Source organism: Nipponia nippon, unplaced genomic scaffold (genome assembly GCF_047370975.1).
Source record: "Nipponia nippon isolate SJK-2023a ecotype South Korea unplaced genomic scaffold, ASM4737097v1 scaffold_4, whole genome shotgun sequence".
Lineage (NCBI taxonomy): Eukaryota > Metazoa > Chordata > Aves > Pelecaniformes > Threskiornithidae > Nipponia > Nipponia nippon.
Window position 1 is genome coordinate 84,862,856 of NW_028262358.1, and position 17,208 is coordinate 84,880,063.

The following is a 17,208-nucleotide window of genomic DNA, read 5'->3' on the forward strand; positions in this document are numbered from 1 at the left end:
AAAAAACATGAATAGACTTCTAGGAGCTATACCTGCAGTAATTAAGAAAAGACTATTGGGACACAGGGCCTCTGCTAGTGAAAATGAAGAGAGAATAGAAGAGTTCAAGGTCATTATGTGAGAAGAAAACACAGCACTGACCAACGGCATTAGAGAACAGGAAAAGAAAAAAAAGAAAGGCGTTGGTGATATGGAGAAGAATTGAAAGTTCACAAGAGAGTTGTGAAATACAAGTGTTCATAGAGGGAACTATATAGGAGTAGGAGGAGAGTCAGAAAGATATTATCAATAGTTGAATCTATGTGATTTTTGTTAGGTACAGAACAGAAAGTTTTAAGGAACACTAGTGAAATATGGGAAGGAAGAAGGTGTAACTACTAGCAGTACCTGAGCTGTAACAAAAGACCTCAGACACCAGAGTGTCAAAGTTGATGTGAATGATACTCTAGCCTGGAAATCACTGTCAGTGAGAGTGGATGGTGGAAAAGGAAGAGAGTGAAGAAGACTTATAGGTTGACCAAGGAAACACAAGTGGTGACTTTGTCAAGGACAGATCAGGGACAGAGCAGACCAGATAATAACAATAAGTGGTGAGGAAAAAGATGAAGAAAGAAACTGCTGAATATGGTGAGCCCATTTTCTCCAGAAAAGGTCATTTTAGCCAGAAATAGTCCACTATTTTTTTTTTTTAAATATGATTGTCTAGATTCAAAAATCCTTACATTTTCTTTGCTAAGAGTTGTTTAAGTAGGAAATCCCTTAGAAGGATCATTTCTTAGTATCCTTTCAACAGGTACATGTGTGAAAAAAAGAAAAAAGCTAAAAGTGTTATGTGTTCCATAGGAGACGTCTATTATTTATGCTGAACAACAAACCTTATATACAGTTAAGACACCATCAAGGAAGAATATTTTATATCAAATATTTTCAAAAGAATGTAACTTAAGGGTCATGGAAATGCATTATGCAGAGGAATATGTAGATGAAAAAGAAAACAATAAATCACCCTATTGACAATAAGCTATATTAAACTCTTGAAAAGTCTTCTAGAGCTAAGTGCAGAAGCCCCATCCCTTGAAGCTTTTAAAATTAGGCTGAATAAAACAGTAGAAAACTATAGCATGGGATATAATCTTGCAATGCTAGTAGGATAACCTAATTGATCTCTTCCAGCTATAGTTTTTACAATTCAAAATCCACAGCTTGGGTGTTTTGCTGCCTCAGCTCACCGTGGGAATACAATGATTGTGGGTTTGAAAGAGTGGTCAGCAGGAAAAGAGAAAAAGAGTTAATGAAAGCAGAAAAAAGTGCCTCCCACTAGAGAGGTAACTGGCGGTGCTAACAAATATCTCAGCAAGTCTGATTTCCCATGAGGCTACCTCTGATAGCTAGACCCAGGCAGCCAAACCTGAATGGAAGGCAATAATAATTAGATTCTGATGAGTGAAGGACTCACAGGAGGACCAACTTTTCAGAAGGAGTTAATGAAAGGAGAAGGAAATACCCAAATTTTCCAAAAGATTTAAAAGGGAATTCTACTATGGAATAGTCTTTTAAGTGATTAGATCTTTCTTACCAACCCATGGATGTATATTCATATAAGGAAAGGGAGAGAAAGAGACAGAGACGGAGAAAATGCCTTGCACCTTAACAAAATGGATCACAGCTGGGCGGTGTTAGTATGTGTGCATTTCCAGTACAGTAAGATTCAGGGTGACCCATAGCTATTAATCAAAGTCAGTATCAGACCATTTAATTTTCTGCTTCAGTTCCTTTCCTGTTCCTCTCTCCGACCTGAGTGTTATGGCCATTCACCATTTTTCTTCTGCTATTCTTCCTCCTCATTTGCTTGTGCTCTCAGTGGTGTTTTAGGAGACTAAAGTCCCCCAGTGCAATATCCATCTTCTTGAACTAATCTGAACTTGGAACAAGTGCTAATAGCTCGATAAGCATTTTATGACCTATCTCCATGAACAAAACTTGTACAACTGATGTGAATGTATTCACTGCTCAAAATCTCTGAACACTGAACAGGATTAGTATTTGTGCCGCTGGTGTGATGTCTCTTTGTTTTGGGACTGAGTCAGCAAAGGAACCTTTAGAGAAACACCCAACACCCATTTCAGTAGAGGAAAAATATCAGGTCACTATTAAGTTACCTTCCAGAGACTGCATTTGTGTTGAGAAGATGCTTTTCCACTAAAATGAAATGGTTCACTTATTTAGGAACACACATTTTCAGTCCATGTAGTTTCTTTCTCTACTTCTTCATATCACCAAGCTTTTCTTTAACAGTCACAAAAGAGTTGTATTTTATTCATACATACCCTGCAAGCTACCCTCTCATATTTCAGTTCCTGAATGTGAGTTTGTCTCCAGGCTCTGCCTGTGCATCCACAGGTATGGGTGCCATAGTAGTCAGTATTATGCCAGTAACATACTACTATACTGTTGTACACACTACTGTTACTGCCAGTAGCAACAACTGGTTGATCCCTTCATTGTCCTGGACAGGCTGGTTTTTCCCTCCAAGAAGCAAAGCTCATAGCTTTGAACAGCAAAGGTAATTCAGGATATTAAAAACAAAATATATATATATATATATATATAAAACTACTGCTGTAATATGAGGCAGAAATTCTGAATGAAAATATTGCCTTCATCAACTGAATATCCTTTAATTTATCAAGCTAAAGTTAATTGTGCAGATTCTTAGCTCTGTACTACGTAAGTTCAGTACATGGATGGTTCATAAATTAGTTGTATGCATAGTAGTTGCAGTAACATATTTGCAATTCTGGAAAATAAGGCTCCACACAAATATTTAATGCGGCATTTCTGTTTGTTGGTGATGGAATATTGCTCATATAACAGAAACTAAGTATTGTAATGTGTCAGCATGCTGACTCCAAACATTAAAACAAACTGCTACTTATCATAAGTTCACACAACCAGGGTTGAATAATCTTTTGTGGCATCTGAGTCACACTTACTTTATAACCACCTGTACCACTGATCATATTCCTGCCTGATCATGCTATTCCCTTCTCACACAGTATCAATAGGCAGTGGTATTGCCTACTATTCAAGTCCAGAGAATCCAGTCTCTTGATGGATGAACCAGCTCTTAATGTCATATTCCCACTGTAGAGGATACTAAACCAACGAGTACTTCCCATTATCTCCTGAAAACTGAACTGATCCAGTACCCTGTGTTTCTGTGGGTTAGTTCTGAAATCTTTCTGCCAGTTCCCCAGAATAACTCTTCTCCTATGTTTCAAAGCTAGAAGTTTATCCTCCTTCCTCCCATGAACTTTGCTGCTCGTCTTACCCAATGTGTGATTTGATGCAGATTTCCAGTTCTTGTTGCAACTCATACATTAAGTCAATCCTTGCACTGATCAGTCCGTGAATAAGATGGGTTGCTTTGTTGTATGTTTCTTTATTCTGAAGTTGAACCCTGTGCAAAAGCTTCTGTGCTGTATAGAATCCAGCGACAGGGCTTAAAATGTTATTTTATTTACACACAAATAGTGAGGTAACAAAATGTCAGGCATCATTCACACCTGTAGGATAAAATACTGTTTATAGCCTCATTCAACCTCATACTAAAAGCCATATAATTTATGGTGCATTTACAACGTTGTAAAGGCCATATTTGTTCTTCATATGTCATAATTCTCATTTCTTGGCTCCCAGGGCTGTGAAGGGATTTATTGTGTCATCTCAAGTGTAGTTTCCCAGGAAGAATGAACAGTTCAGGCCACTAGATTTACCATTTACATCTGTCCTGTGTGGAGCTGCTATACAAACTGTAATATCACATTCGAATCAATAGGATATCACAACAGGCTGCTGTTTCTATATGGTAAAAGTGATGCCAGTGTCTTTTACTATAGCTTTAACTTAGAAACATAAAACTTGAGGGAGATCTTTGAGTGGCCAGGCCTCGACCAACAGAAACAGATAAATGAAGCACAGAAAAGATTAATTCAGAAATACTCGAATATGGTTGGGTGTTCATGTTTTCCCACTGGGATTTCAGAATCTTTTTCCATAAGATCCTTACATTGATATCAAATACCAACTTTTTAATGGAATAGTGTTATTTCAAAGCTTTTAACAAGATTACTCATGAATAAAAACAGGACTTGGGAAATATCCTTGAGCAGAATTAATTCTTTCTTTGTACTAGTTACTGAAGCAGGACATAAACAAAGGCTCGAAATGAGAGAATGGTTTAAAACAGTTCTGATAGTGATAATAATTCTTTGCATATAATTTATATTATGACAGGGTAGGATTCATGTCATCACAATGTAGGTATCTGTAATTTAAGGATGGGATTCAGTTGCAAAAGGATGGACAACTAAACAGCCTAGAATACCCTGCTTGATCACCAGTTGTGCATGTCTCGTATCCTAGAGCATTTCTGGTGTCAGTACTTACATATCTTTAGGTAGCTGAATACCACCTCTAAGTCTGTAGCCTAAAAGAAAGTCCTCTAGATTCCCTCTGTCATCAGTGATGAAAGAGAAAAGTGTCCACAGAGTTATTTATTTCACTGATCTTTAAAATCTATAACATTTACTGTCCTCTGGAGATACTTACCTGTTCAGAGGGAGTATAAACAATAAACTAGATTAGATATAAAAAAAAAAGCAGCTAGGATGAGACTCAGTCTGAGACTGAGACACCTGGTACTCATTTCTGTGTGACTATACACTGGAGAGAAAGACTCGGAAATCATCTTTACCTGATAAAGGATCCTTTGCAGTCATGTTGCATTCACAACTGTATAGAGAAGACTGCCAGAATAAGACTGTACTTTTCCAAAGAGGAGTCCTCCGAAACCACATAGGAATCATTTAAAAGTGTAGCTTAATTTTCCCTCTTCCTCATGTATACACATGAATGAGGATATTATTCTCTTCAAAAAGGAATTAGAGATTTTCTCTCAGAAAGCTCATCAAACTCTAAAGGCATTTTTTTCTCTCTGGTTTAGATTTGTCCTAAAAGGTTGCTTATACCATGACAATGTCACTTTGAACCTTTGCCAAAATAAGGTTTGTAACTAGTTACAAAGCTTAGCCATATGCAGTTTCTTTTAATGAGTTTTACAATTCAGTAGCCTTTATCTCAAATAGCTGTAACGTCAAAACCAGGCAATATTATGTGTGAGAGATCTGGGTCTTGGACATTTGGTCCCCATTTATAAGAGGCAACTGGAAGGAAGGCACAAATCAAATGGCAGCAAACTTCACCCTTGACATGTCTGCAGAGTGCTACATGACGAGACCAGAGCATTAGGACTACTGGAATTTTCACTTTAATGATACATAAAATATTTTAGTTTTGCCTCTACAAGGCAACTGGGAGAATAGTTTACAGGTGGTGACGAGCTTATAAATGCATAGTGTATTAGAAATATCACAATTAATTCAATAAATGCTTTTTATGAAGTGTTTTCTGAAGCAACTGCTAAATTAAATGGGCCCCAGAAGTGCAGTAGAGTTAGCAATGTCATTTATAACAGAAAGGAGGAATGTAAATCTTCTACCAGTTTACAGATGTTTTTATTTAATATCTCTAATCCAAAAGATCTGACAAGATGAGGCCACCCCAGCGTTCTTCGATAGCAAAGGCCCTAGGGCTTCTACACTTTGCAACAAGTAGGAAATCCTTGTTAATCCCTTTAGCATTTGTTGTAATGACATTAATCGTGATGAACTCTTCCAGTATTAATTCGGATGTCATATATAATTCCAAAAGAATCCCACTGAAATTTGAACAGAGCAAACCTCATCTAATTGGAGTAGGAATCATAAAATAACTCAGTGTTTCAATTTTACTGAAAAAAACTAATCACAGCTCCTTTTTAAAGCCCAGCCAAGTTAAGTGAATCTGTTAGCCCTTGGAATAACAAGTGATTAAATTCAGTTTATTTGTGGAGGTCACATCTATGTAGGCCATATTTTGCCGTGCAATTCAGCATCTGTTAATGGAATTAAAGAAATAAAGTGTCTGAGCAGTTAATCACTGACTTGAATTTGTTATTTTATATACCAGACTTTATGTCATTATGCATTATGTTTACTGCATGTGTAATATGTCTAATGCGTTCTCAAAAAAAAAAATCCACAAAGCCTGTTTACACTACTGCATCTCTACGTAGGGGTAGTTCAAGTCTGGTTTTGAGGAGAACTCTGCAGAACCTTAGGGCTAACTCCCATCTTCTGTTGTGTCTTTTTTGCAAAAATGCTAAAGAAACCTTTCCATGTATTCTTTATACACAAACATTATATACCTCTAACAACTCACAGCAAAGAGTTCAAAAGTTCAATTCAGATGCTTTAAATTAAATACACAACAGAACCAAACCCTAGTAAAATACAGTAGTGAGTAATCATGCTATACATGCTCCCACCAGAGTACCACCTACTAGTAAGAGGTTGAGTCTATACCCTACTTGGTTAGCATTTGAGCTATCAATGGCTAGAGGTGGGAGAAATAGGTAATACATCCCTTTGTTTCTGTTTAGTAAAGAGCTGGCAGCTTTGCTGAGGAAAGAGTACCATGGCAGCCAACCAAGAGTAATGAGTCTTGCTCTGGAGAACAGGAATTCTTCAGTGAGAAAGAACAGGGGAAAATTTGTTCTTCATCAACTTAACTCTCAGGGCAGAATATAGCTTTTATGGAATGCTCTTGAACTGTTGGCCTCAAATCAAAGCATTGCCATTTGCTTCAGCAGATAGAGATCAGATCACTAATTGGGTATAGAGACTGGAGTAGACCAGATCTCTTTGTTGCAAGACAAAATTACTAAAATGTATTTGTTTTCTGTAACTTCACAGCATGTATTTTGCTATTTGAAAATAACATTTAATGGGTCCTGAATGTTTTAGCAGGACATATAACTTAATAAAATTACTTTTTAGTAATACAACAAGAAAAAAATGTTAAGCTAATTATTAGGTTCAATGGGTTTTCCACTCTACTGTAAACTTTACTTGTAATCTTGGGCAAACAATTTATGACTACATGCTTTGAGGTATTTCATGCATTAGAGTGCAGAACATATGGGTTTATCTCTTGAGGATGTGACTGTTGTAGACAAGAGGGTCCACACACATAACCACTGTGGAATGGCTCTTTGGAAACTATCTAAATAAGGTTGCAAAGAAAGACAGGAATGAAATGCATGAAAAAGAGGTGGGAATTATGTGTATAGGTAGTGACCTGATCACACTCAGGTTCTCTGTCAAGAAAGTAATTTCTGTACTTCAGTACCTTCTGATATGATCCTTACATTGACATTAGGTGAATGTCTTCTCTTCATTTGTCTAAAAAAGAGGACAGACAGACATCCACCATAATACTCAGGGAAGCGTTCTCACTTGAGAGAGAAGGATTAGATTATTGACCTGGGGCATAGAGAGCTCAGATTTATATTCCTGCCCTGCTTGGTTCAGCACAAGAAAGGGCTGCTCTTCCTTGGGTAAGGAAAGTAGACCATACACAAATGTAGTTCTGTGAATTACTGCCAAGCTCCCCAGCAAGAACTGTTCTATTTTGAATTTAAAATTAAGTACTCTTTGAGCCAGTGGAAAAGATTGATTATATAGGCCTCTGCTTAATATACTACATGGGATGAGGGAAAATGAGGTCCATGTCTTTGCTGCTTAGTTATTTATACAAAGTGTACAGTCTCCTATAGAAGAAGGTAGAGAAACACACACATGCACATTCCATAAATACTGGGCAGGCCCAATGCTTGTGCTCTGAGAGACTCACTTTCTTCTTTTAAAGTAAGCTCAGAAAATCACCCCAGCTCCTGAATTTCAGGCAAGCAGTTACCTCCTGTTTGGATAAGGTGTGCGGATATACATTTAATTTCATATGTTTTGTTTTTTCAGATTTGCCGAATTTGCTAATCTGAAGGTCCAGAAAGCCCATTTTTGAGATACCACAGACTACTCCTACCTCTGCGTTATTAAAGGTATGTGATCATCAAATTTCCTTGGTTTATTTTATTTTTAACAGTTTAAAGGATTATTGTGTCTGACTTCCAGGAACTCCATCTCTTTCCTAGACACTTTGGTGGAAGTAGAATTCTGTTTTCAAATTCGTGAAATGTACAACTTCTAGGACGCCTGGAGAGAGAAATCAAACAGGTTATGTCCCCAGATCATGACAATTTAATTGCTAGATGGTTACTGTATCTTTAACCACATGCAAGAAAATTGATGAACCTTTCTTACTCTATCTTCCATCCCCTGTAACATATACCTTCTCCCACTGTCAATTATGACTCACTTTACCATTACTGTTTATGCCAACTAAAATTATTTTTTTTAAGATATTTATATATAAAAGTTGCCTCTTATTGCTTGGCACCCTCTACTGCTTACTGGAAGTTCACACACGAATATCCAAAGAGCTCCGTCAACCACATGAATTTTTCACTCCTTCCTTCCCTCTTGTCAGCCACACAGCCCACCTAATCCACTTCTCCCATTGTGTCCAGGGAGTGCATGTAACTGTAATATTTGTTTGCTTTTTATTTCCTGTTTTGCAGAACCCTTTAATCTTCTCCGAAAAAAACAAACAAACAAACAAAAAACAACCAAAAAACCCCTCCCCCCCCCAAAATGCAGAAAAAAGCTTTCAATAAAGTAGTTTTCCCTCCTTCATGTCAGAGGAAAACAATCAATTGGTATAACAAATAATGACAAAATCTTTTAGCCCTGAGAGACCCCCAATTTCTATAGGACGAGCTATGACATGAAACCATGGCTGAAATAATCTTATATTTGAATCACCAGTCCTACTTTGCACTCATATATCAAATATTACGGTTTCTGAAGTTAACTAGTGGATTTTAGAGCATTAGGAATAAAATAAGTGTAAGCACATGGGGTTTTAGGACAGGTGCAAACTGACTTTGCAGTTCCCTCTATACAGGTACTCACACAGATCTAGACCAGGCATCTAATGATAGAGGAGTGAAAAGCTTGCTGCAAGTGACTTACTTAATATCACCCAAAGAGTGCATTGGCACAGACTTCCCAGCCTCCGGGCACCCTGTTGAAATCTCTTCTGTCCCTCCACAGGGACCAGGCTTTGTTTCATGCCTTTACCTCTGTCTCATCCTCTTCCCTTATGTAGCCTTCACATTTTATCTTTTTTTTGCTCCTTTTGTCTATCATACTCCAAGCTTCCTGGTATGGAAAGCTCGAGATCAAACACAATGCAACACAATCTTTAGGCAACGTAATATGTAAGGAAATACCAGATGGTGGTGCTTCAAATCCCATGTGTAAAATATAATGGATTTGGATGTTTTAAGAAAAATTACAGAGAGGTTACTATGTTATAAGTCTGTTTCTGATTTATTAGGAAGGATTTTTCCAATGCCTTTTTTCAATAGTTGGGCAGTCTGGTACAGAGGTGCTCAGGAGTACTGGCAGGTAGCAATTATGGCTGCTAATGCCATACCATCACTGATATCCTGTGCTACTTCAGGGTGTCATCTAAGCGCTCACCTCAGTTTTCAGGTGCTCACTGCTCAGTACTTATGCCCTGATTTACAAAACTGTTGAGCTCCCACAGTTCCTTCTGACTTCTCATTCTTAATGGCAGCAGTAGCAATGCAGTATGAATCACTTCACAATCATTAAATGAAAAGCTCTTTGGAGCCTACTTCTCATTTTCACTGAGAACCTTTACATGGCTATGGAAGTATGAGGGAGATTTAATGTGGGTGTAAATGACATTTTTACTTACTTGCAAATCTCTTTTTCATTATCAGTGTCTTGGATAAATGAAAAATATTTGTACATGTAGAATAACACCTCTTTTTATTAGTACTCAGTGTCCTTTTTATAATTGCATTATTCCCATTGAATAACCTTTCTCAGTTCATTTCTTGCTCGTGGGAAAAGCCTGTGATAATCATGGATCATAGGCACAATGACATCTTCAACAGAATTATTAAAGAGACCAAAGTCCTCAGGATGATTCTTTCTTCTTCCCTCTCTCACCATGAAACATATTCTCTGGTCGAGCCCAGAGAGTGGTGGTGAATGGAGTCAAATCCAGTTGACAGCCAGTCACAAGTGGTGTTCCCCAGGGCTCAGCATTGAGTCCAGTCCTGTTCAATATCTTTATCAATGATCGAGGATTGAGTGCACCCTCAGTAAGTTTCCAGATGACACCAAGTTGGTGGAAGTGTTGATCTGCCTAAAGGGAGGAAGGCTCTACAGAGGGATCTGGACAGGCTGGATCGTTGGGCCGGGGCCAACTATATGAGACTCAATAAGGCTAAGTGCCAGGTCCTGCACTTCGGTCACAACAACCCTATGCAATGCTACAGGCTGGGGGTGGAGTGGCTGGAGAGCTGTCTGGCGGAAAAGGACCTGGGGGTGTTGGTTGACAGCCACCTGAACATGAGCCAGCAGTATGCTCAGTTGGCCAAGAGGGTCAATGGCATCCTGGCTTGTATCAAGAATAGTGTGGCCAGCAGGACCAGGGAGGTGATACTGCCCCTGTACTCAGCACTGGTGAGGCTGCACCTCGAGTACTGTGTTCAGTTTTGGGCCCCTCACTACAAGAAGCACATCGAGGTGCTGGAGCCTGTCCAGAGAAGGGCAACGAAGCTGGTGAAGGGTCTAGAGCACAAGTCTTATGAGGAGCGGCTGAGGGAGCTGGGGTTGTTTAGTCTGGAGAAGAGGAGGCTGAGGGGAGACCTTATTGCTCTCTACAACTGCCTGAAAAGAGGCTGTAGTGAGGTGGGGGTCGGCCTCTTCTCCCTAGTAACAAGTGACAGGACAAGAGTAAATGGCCTCAAGTTGCACCAGGGCAGATTTAGGTTGGATATTAGGAAAAACTTCTTCACTGAAAGAGTAGTCAGGCACTGGAACAGGCTGCCCAGGGAAGTGGTTGAGTCTCCATCCCTGGAGGTATTTAAAAGATGTGTAGATGTGGTGCTTAGGGACATGGTTTAGTGGTGGACTTGGCAGTGTTAGGTTAATGGTTGGATTGATGATCTTAAGGGTCTTTTCCAACCTTAACAATTCTATGATTCTGTGATTCTATGATTCTATGAGAGGAGTAATTTCCACTTAGTTTATACGACTGAATAGCTAGGTGACTGGATTAGCCTTTCTTCCTCACTAGTCCACAGAAAGAATAGGGGTAATTCCAGAAGGAGATTCATCTGACTGTGCTAAGATAGTTGGGATAAATTGCTTCCTGGAAATTTCCAGCCCAGACAACTAGATAAAACTGCTGTTTACATTTAACAGTAAAGGTTATTGATCTGCAGCTCATACAATATGGATAGAAAGGTATTTTTGGAGGCAGTGACAAAGTTGTTTTCTATATGTGTACAGATTTAATAAACTAGCTCCAGAAAAGTTTGGCATTTTTTTCAAAAAACTTTGAGAAATACTGTTCTTTGCTTTATAAGCAATTTAGCTATTTTCCTATCCAGCCAATGTTCTTTGTCAAAGTTATTGACAGCAAAGTCAGGCATCTATGAGTGAAATTAGCTGTAACCTTTACCAAGAAAAGCTTCAGTTTGAACACTGTGAGACTGCAAGTTTACAAATCCTTTGATTAGAAGGAAAAATGAGAATAAAAAAATTACCTACCTCCTCATTCCATGAAATAGAAGAGATGGAAAAGATTAAAACTGACAAGTATAAAATCTTCAAATACCACAAGGAACTCTACCAGAGAATTTTCTTACATAGATTATAGAATGACAGATATAAATGGAAACTGAAGAACAACAGATCAGAACAAACCATTTTTCATGCAGGAAATGTATGACGGAAGATTGCTGCTGCAAGCATACTGACTTGACTAAAGAAACAGATTCCATTCTAACTCAGGAACAGTGATATGTTTGTATAATTTTGGTATGCTACGTACTCAGAGAACAGGCTGAGCCTCTAAATGAAAAAGATATTCTCTCAGAAAGTTTAGTATCTGGCAAACAAATCTAGGAATTTCATCATCTTCCAGGAGTCTAGAACATTTTTTTAAAGTAATGTTGTTTGCAAGTTCTTATACTTTACAGAAGCCTTACAGATTCTTTTTCTGAATCTAAGCTTTCAGAGAGTTATTTTCCACTCTGTCGGTTACAGACAGTTCAACGGGCAAAAACAGAAAAAAAATTAGAAAAACATCAAAAAGAACTTTTATAAAACAGCAGCTGCTCATGACTGCTTTGCCAGTGTTATTCATTATAAATATGGCTGCATGCTATTTTGTTATTTCATATTTAACAGTTTCACAAAAGTAATCATAGGAACTCAGAAACATAATGCATCAGAGCTGGAGCCCCTAAGAAGTTGGAATTCCCTTTAATAAGAGTTTCTAAAATTCTACTAGGACTTGAGAAAATCTGCTTTATAATCTTTTCTATCATTTCCTGCGAAGCAAGATCTAAGAGCATGTAGTACATTTCTCAGTGAGTCAGTATGTTATTCAGTACTCTACTGATAGGCAAGTCTAACTCAAGATGGTTTCAAAGTAGTCGACCATGTCCTGCAGATGTCATTTTGCAGTCCTGCAGTACCTTAAGCCTGTCAGCTTACCAATTTCATTCTTTTAAAAAAAAGCAATATAAAGAAACAGAATGAGCAATCAGTAACTCTAACGTTTATGTAATATACAAGATGGATAAAACAGTGTATTGGAAAGTGTATGCATTTTCTGTGTGCTGCAGTAGATACACACCTTCCTAAAGGGAAAATATTTTTTAAATTCAGTCCTGTACATTCTGTCCTGTGCAATGCATACCTAAAATAGAAGTGCTTAATAGTATATGTTACAATTCACAAAGCAATTTATTTTGCATATGAAATGCCATGTGCAATCATCCAAAGACTGTGCTTCTAATGAATTCATTTTTTATCATGATCGTTAACAAAATCAGGTGAACAGTAAAGGAAGGAGAAGGGAATATTCACATTGTCAATTTTAGACAATTAGAAGCATAGGAAATTAGGAACCTGCATTCTGTAAACGGCCAGTGAGGAGTGATAGGGTGCTTGATGTTAGGCAGTGTTGGACAGTTTGACTGTTCATTCCCTATAGACTCTCAGTATCCTTTGCAATCCTGTAAGGAGCAGTTGTTCCCAGGTTTGTGAAATATTAAATGGAAGTGCTTATACAGCATTACTTTGCTTATGCACTTTGGTGAAACATCAAGACTATATTTCAACTGTGCAGTGCTTCCACAGACACTGGAAACAAAAAAGTAAATTAGTAATTTTCTTTAAGAATCTCTAGACCTTTTTGATGAAGACAGACAGCATAATGACTGAGTGAGCTTTAATTTGTACTCTCCTAGCACCCCGAGTGCTTGATTCGCATTGTTATATAAAATTACTTGGTATTCTGTATGAAACAATTTCTTGCTTGTTTTTTTTGTTTGTTTGGTTGGGTTTTTTTCACACAACCAGCCACTGGGAAATTATTGTCAGAGTCTTAAAATGATTTCTTAATGATTGCTTGTTAGGAAAATGAAATTTCTTTCTTGGTCTCTTTCTCCCCTCACTCTCTCTTTTGGGGATGGATGAATCCTCATACTCATAACATCAGCTGTGCATGCCGTAATATGGTGATCGTGTATTGTATAGATTATTTTCTCCCTCTCAGGATCAGTAGTGGCATCATCTAGCAGAGAATGACTGAGTTTATTTCAGGAATGGTGTGGGATAGAATAAGAGCTTTGTAAGCAAAATAAACACTTCAGGAGACAAGAATATGTGGAAGAAAGATCTGGCTGCACGAATGAGCAATGGAGAAGAGACTTAAATAAAATGAAGGAAGGAGAAATATAAAAGATAAAAAAGAGAATGGAAGTAAAGGAGAATCAGGCCAGAAAATAAAGACCACAAAGACTGTTAAAGAAATGAACTTTGGGAAATAATTCGAAGGAGATACTGAGGTTTGTTTGTTTCCCCTCCCATATTACTTTTTTTTAGTACCAAAAGACACAAAATATTCTGTTAGTGATAATTTCTAACGTTCTCCCTTCATTGGGGATGAGCTAGAGGCAAGATACTACATTAAAATAAAGCCCAGATTGCAAAAATGTTCAGTGCAATTCATCTGACCTATCCAAACAGATCAGTATATTGGATACTGTAATTTCATAACCCAATGGGATTTTCAAATTTGCTTTAGGCTTTGGAAATCTCATCAAGTTTTCATTATATCTTTAAGTACTTAAGTATCACAGAAAAAAACAATCACTACTTTTCCCTTTGCCAGCTATATGCTACCAAATTTCTTGTGCTTTTGGTGTAACTGTTGCTCAGTCAATTCTCTTGAGAGTAACCTATTCCATTTACCAGTGATTGACATGATGACTTAACAAATAAGGCACTCCAGTTTCATCATGACATTCCATTTTTCAAGGCATAGAGAATTCTCTTAATTCTAAATCCCTCACACCAGAACTTCACCTGACAGAATCTGGCTGGGGGCTCTGGTGGAGATGCACTGATTTCGGCTACCTCAGGACCCCAAGCAAATGATTTTTAGATGTTTAAATCCACACAATGGCATTACTATAACAAAACCTATCTTTGACTTGTCTGCAAAGTTCAGTGAATTGCAAAAAATAATCAGTTTCAGGAGTTATTAAAGAATATATGCAGTCATTTATATTAAACTAATATATCAAATACATCTATATTCAGATATAAAGGCATGCTAGACAAACACACAGACACATGGAAATACACACATATAAAAATCGAAAAATCTCTGAAAATAATACATATACCTATACTATGTATATATAGATACTATTTTATCTTTATTTTGATTAATTATTTAGAAAACTGATCTATTGCATAAAATTGCTCTTATTCCTGATGACATGGCCTGTTAAATGGCTTCTAGATGAGTGAAAGAGAGACACATGTCAAAAAGAAATCCTTGTGATCCATTTTTCTCATCCATGTGTTGCCAGATTCATATTAGGTGAAGTGTGTTTTGAATAGTTTGCCTTAAGCACTGGCATGTGAGCTAGCATGAAAGATTACCATCCAAAAGGCAAATTAATTTATTACTAGCCCTGGTAGTATTTGTCACTTTATTCACTTGGGTAGCAAATAGGTCACCCAGACTTTCATGGGGAATTAAACTATTGTGCAACCTGAAAATAACAAGAATATTTTTAGCAGCTCTGAGAGGTATCATGTATTTCTGTGTCTACACATCCTTAGTCACAATTCCCTTAACAGGTATTTTGGAAATAATCCCTTGGTAACACCTCTATCAGACCTTTTTGCTTCTTGATGGACAAACAGTTCTACACAGTGAGAGTTACCCACTTCTCTACTGTCCCTGTTATGCTACAACAGCATTATAGCAAATTGCTGCAGCAAATTGTTATAATAACTTGCCATAAAGAAGAGCACTCTACAGTAATCTACTCATACAGTGACAAACTCATGTGTGGTTCATTCCATATCTGAAAGAAAATGTCACAACCTCTTGGTCAAATGTAACTGATGGAAAAGGTTTCTCTGTCATCATGATGACAGAGGATGTATAGATACAATAACTGCCTAAATTTTGAGTTCAAGTAATAGAGTGAAGGGAAGATCTGCAAGTGATATTCTCTTCTGTAATTCTTTTTCCCAGAGTACTACTTTGATTTTCTCAGGGTTAGCAGTCCAAACAAATAAACCTTCAGTTTTTCTGAGTTAAAACAAAAAACCAAAAACAAAAAACAAACCACAAACAATGCCTTTTAATATTTTAAAAACTGGATCAAGTAAAGCCAGAAACATTATTTAAGTTAAAACTGAAAACAATATTCTTTCTTTTCCATGGAAAAAATACCAAAAAAATTAATTTACTCTTAAACATTTTTACAGATGCAACTTTCATGAAGGCAATTTCTTACCATTTTTTTTAAAATATCTGATGAGATTTCCATAATTCATCCCTTCCTATAAATGTTGATTGTACTGGCTGCTGTATAGGCCATTACCTTCAGGCAATATGAGGTGAAATTTATCATTAGTTCTCCTATCCACCTGCTGGTACATCCTCACATTTTGGATAGGACTCTAAAGAGGGATACCCCCAGTTCACCTCATGCTTTGGGACACACATGCATGCCACAGAGGTAGTATGCACAGCAGCTTCCACCTGTTCCTATGGCAATGTCACCTGACAAGTGCTGAGCAGGCAGGACAGCCCAAAATATGTCTTAGAATAGCTTCTACATGTCCTTAATTAAGGGTAAAAAGACTGGAGTTCAAGGTGCCTATAAAGCAAATGTGTAGTTCTAAGTCTTTAGAGAACTGAGGGTTTCAGGACACTCTTCGGACCCCATATTCCCAATAAATGATTCATTTGATAGCAAAGAAAGTTGAAACAGTCCCAAGTAAATGTGTATGTATTAATGAAGACCTAAAATAAGAGGCAGAAAGGCATATGCCAATCATAGACTGCAGACAGAGCTGCCATTGGACAGAGGAAAGGGGCAAAGATCACAGGAACCTCCCAGCAGGGACTTACTGAATAAATAGCCCATTGTCCTCAAGAGAAAAAAAGAACTGAGCTGACGTTAAAGGTCTCTAATTTTAGTAATATCCTAAGGTTAGAAGTGTCAATGTCAGCTAATGATCCAGAAACATTGACATAGATACGTGAGTGTTACATTTCACAGACGATCAGAGCAATTAGTGTAGTGCCCACATCAAATTCAGAATGGTGGGAAATCGAAGATGCCTCTCAACTTCAGGCAATTTTAAAACTGCATTAAAGATCTCTTCTCTGTGACCTTCTATCAGAAGGGATACTACAGCCTTTGAGGTCTTTGAGATCCTGGGTGTAAATCGATGCACAAGGATTTGCATCCCCTACAAAGCTAACCCTTTGAAAAAAAAAAAAAAAACCCACATTGCTTCTCTTCCCATGTATCTACATGTTCTGTAGCACTTTGCTTAGACTGATAAATTAAATATCACAAAGACCATACAAAATAGGGACACACTATCTCTTGACTGTCTTCCCAGGACTGGAAAGTTTGTTGCTCTTAGAAGTGTGTGGGAAGGGCAGTCTATAAGGGGATTGCTGCCTATTTATTTCGTGAGTTAGCTGGCCTTGCTAAACCAGTACAGAGTTCAGGGCAGGTCTAACATCTAATATTTACCCCAGCTTTGCAGG

General features: G+C 37.7%; 1 long non-coding RNA gene across 1 annotated transcript in view; it reads left to right on the forward strand.

Moving 5' to 3' along the window:
* LOC148053412 (uncharacterized) overlaps window positions 1-17,208 on the forward strand; it is a 118,719-nt gene that overhangs the window by 57,539 nt on the left and 43,972 nt on the right. Inside the window, exon 3 of the long non-coding RNA XR_015708980.1 lies at window positions 7,917-7,999. This is a non-coding gene — a long non-coding RNA (uncharacterized LOC148053412). The remainder of the gene's footprint in view (window positions 1-7,916; window positions 8,000-17,208) is intronic.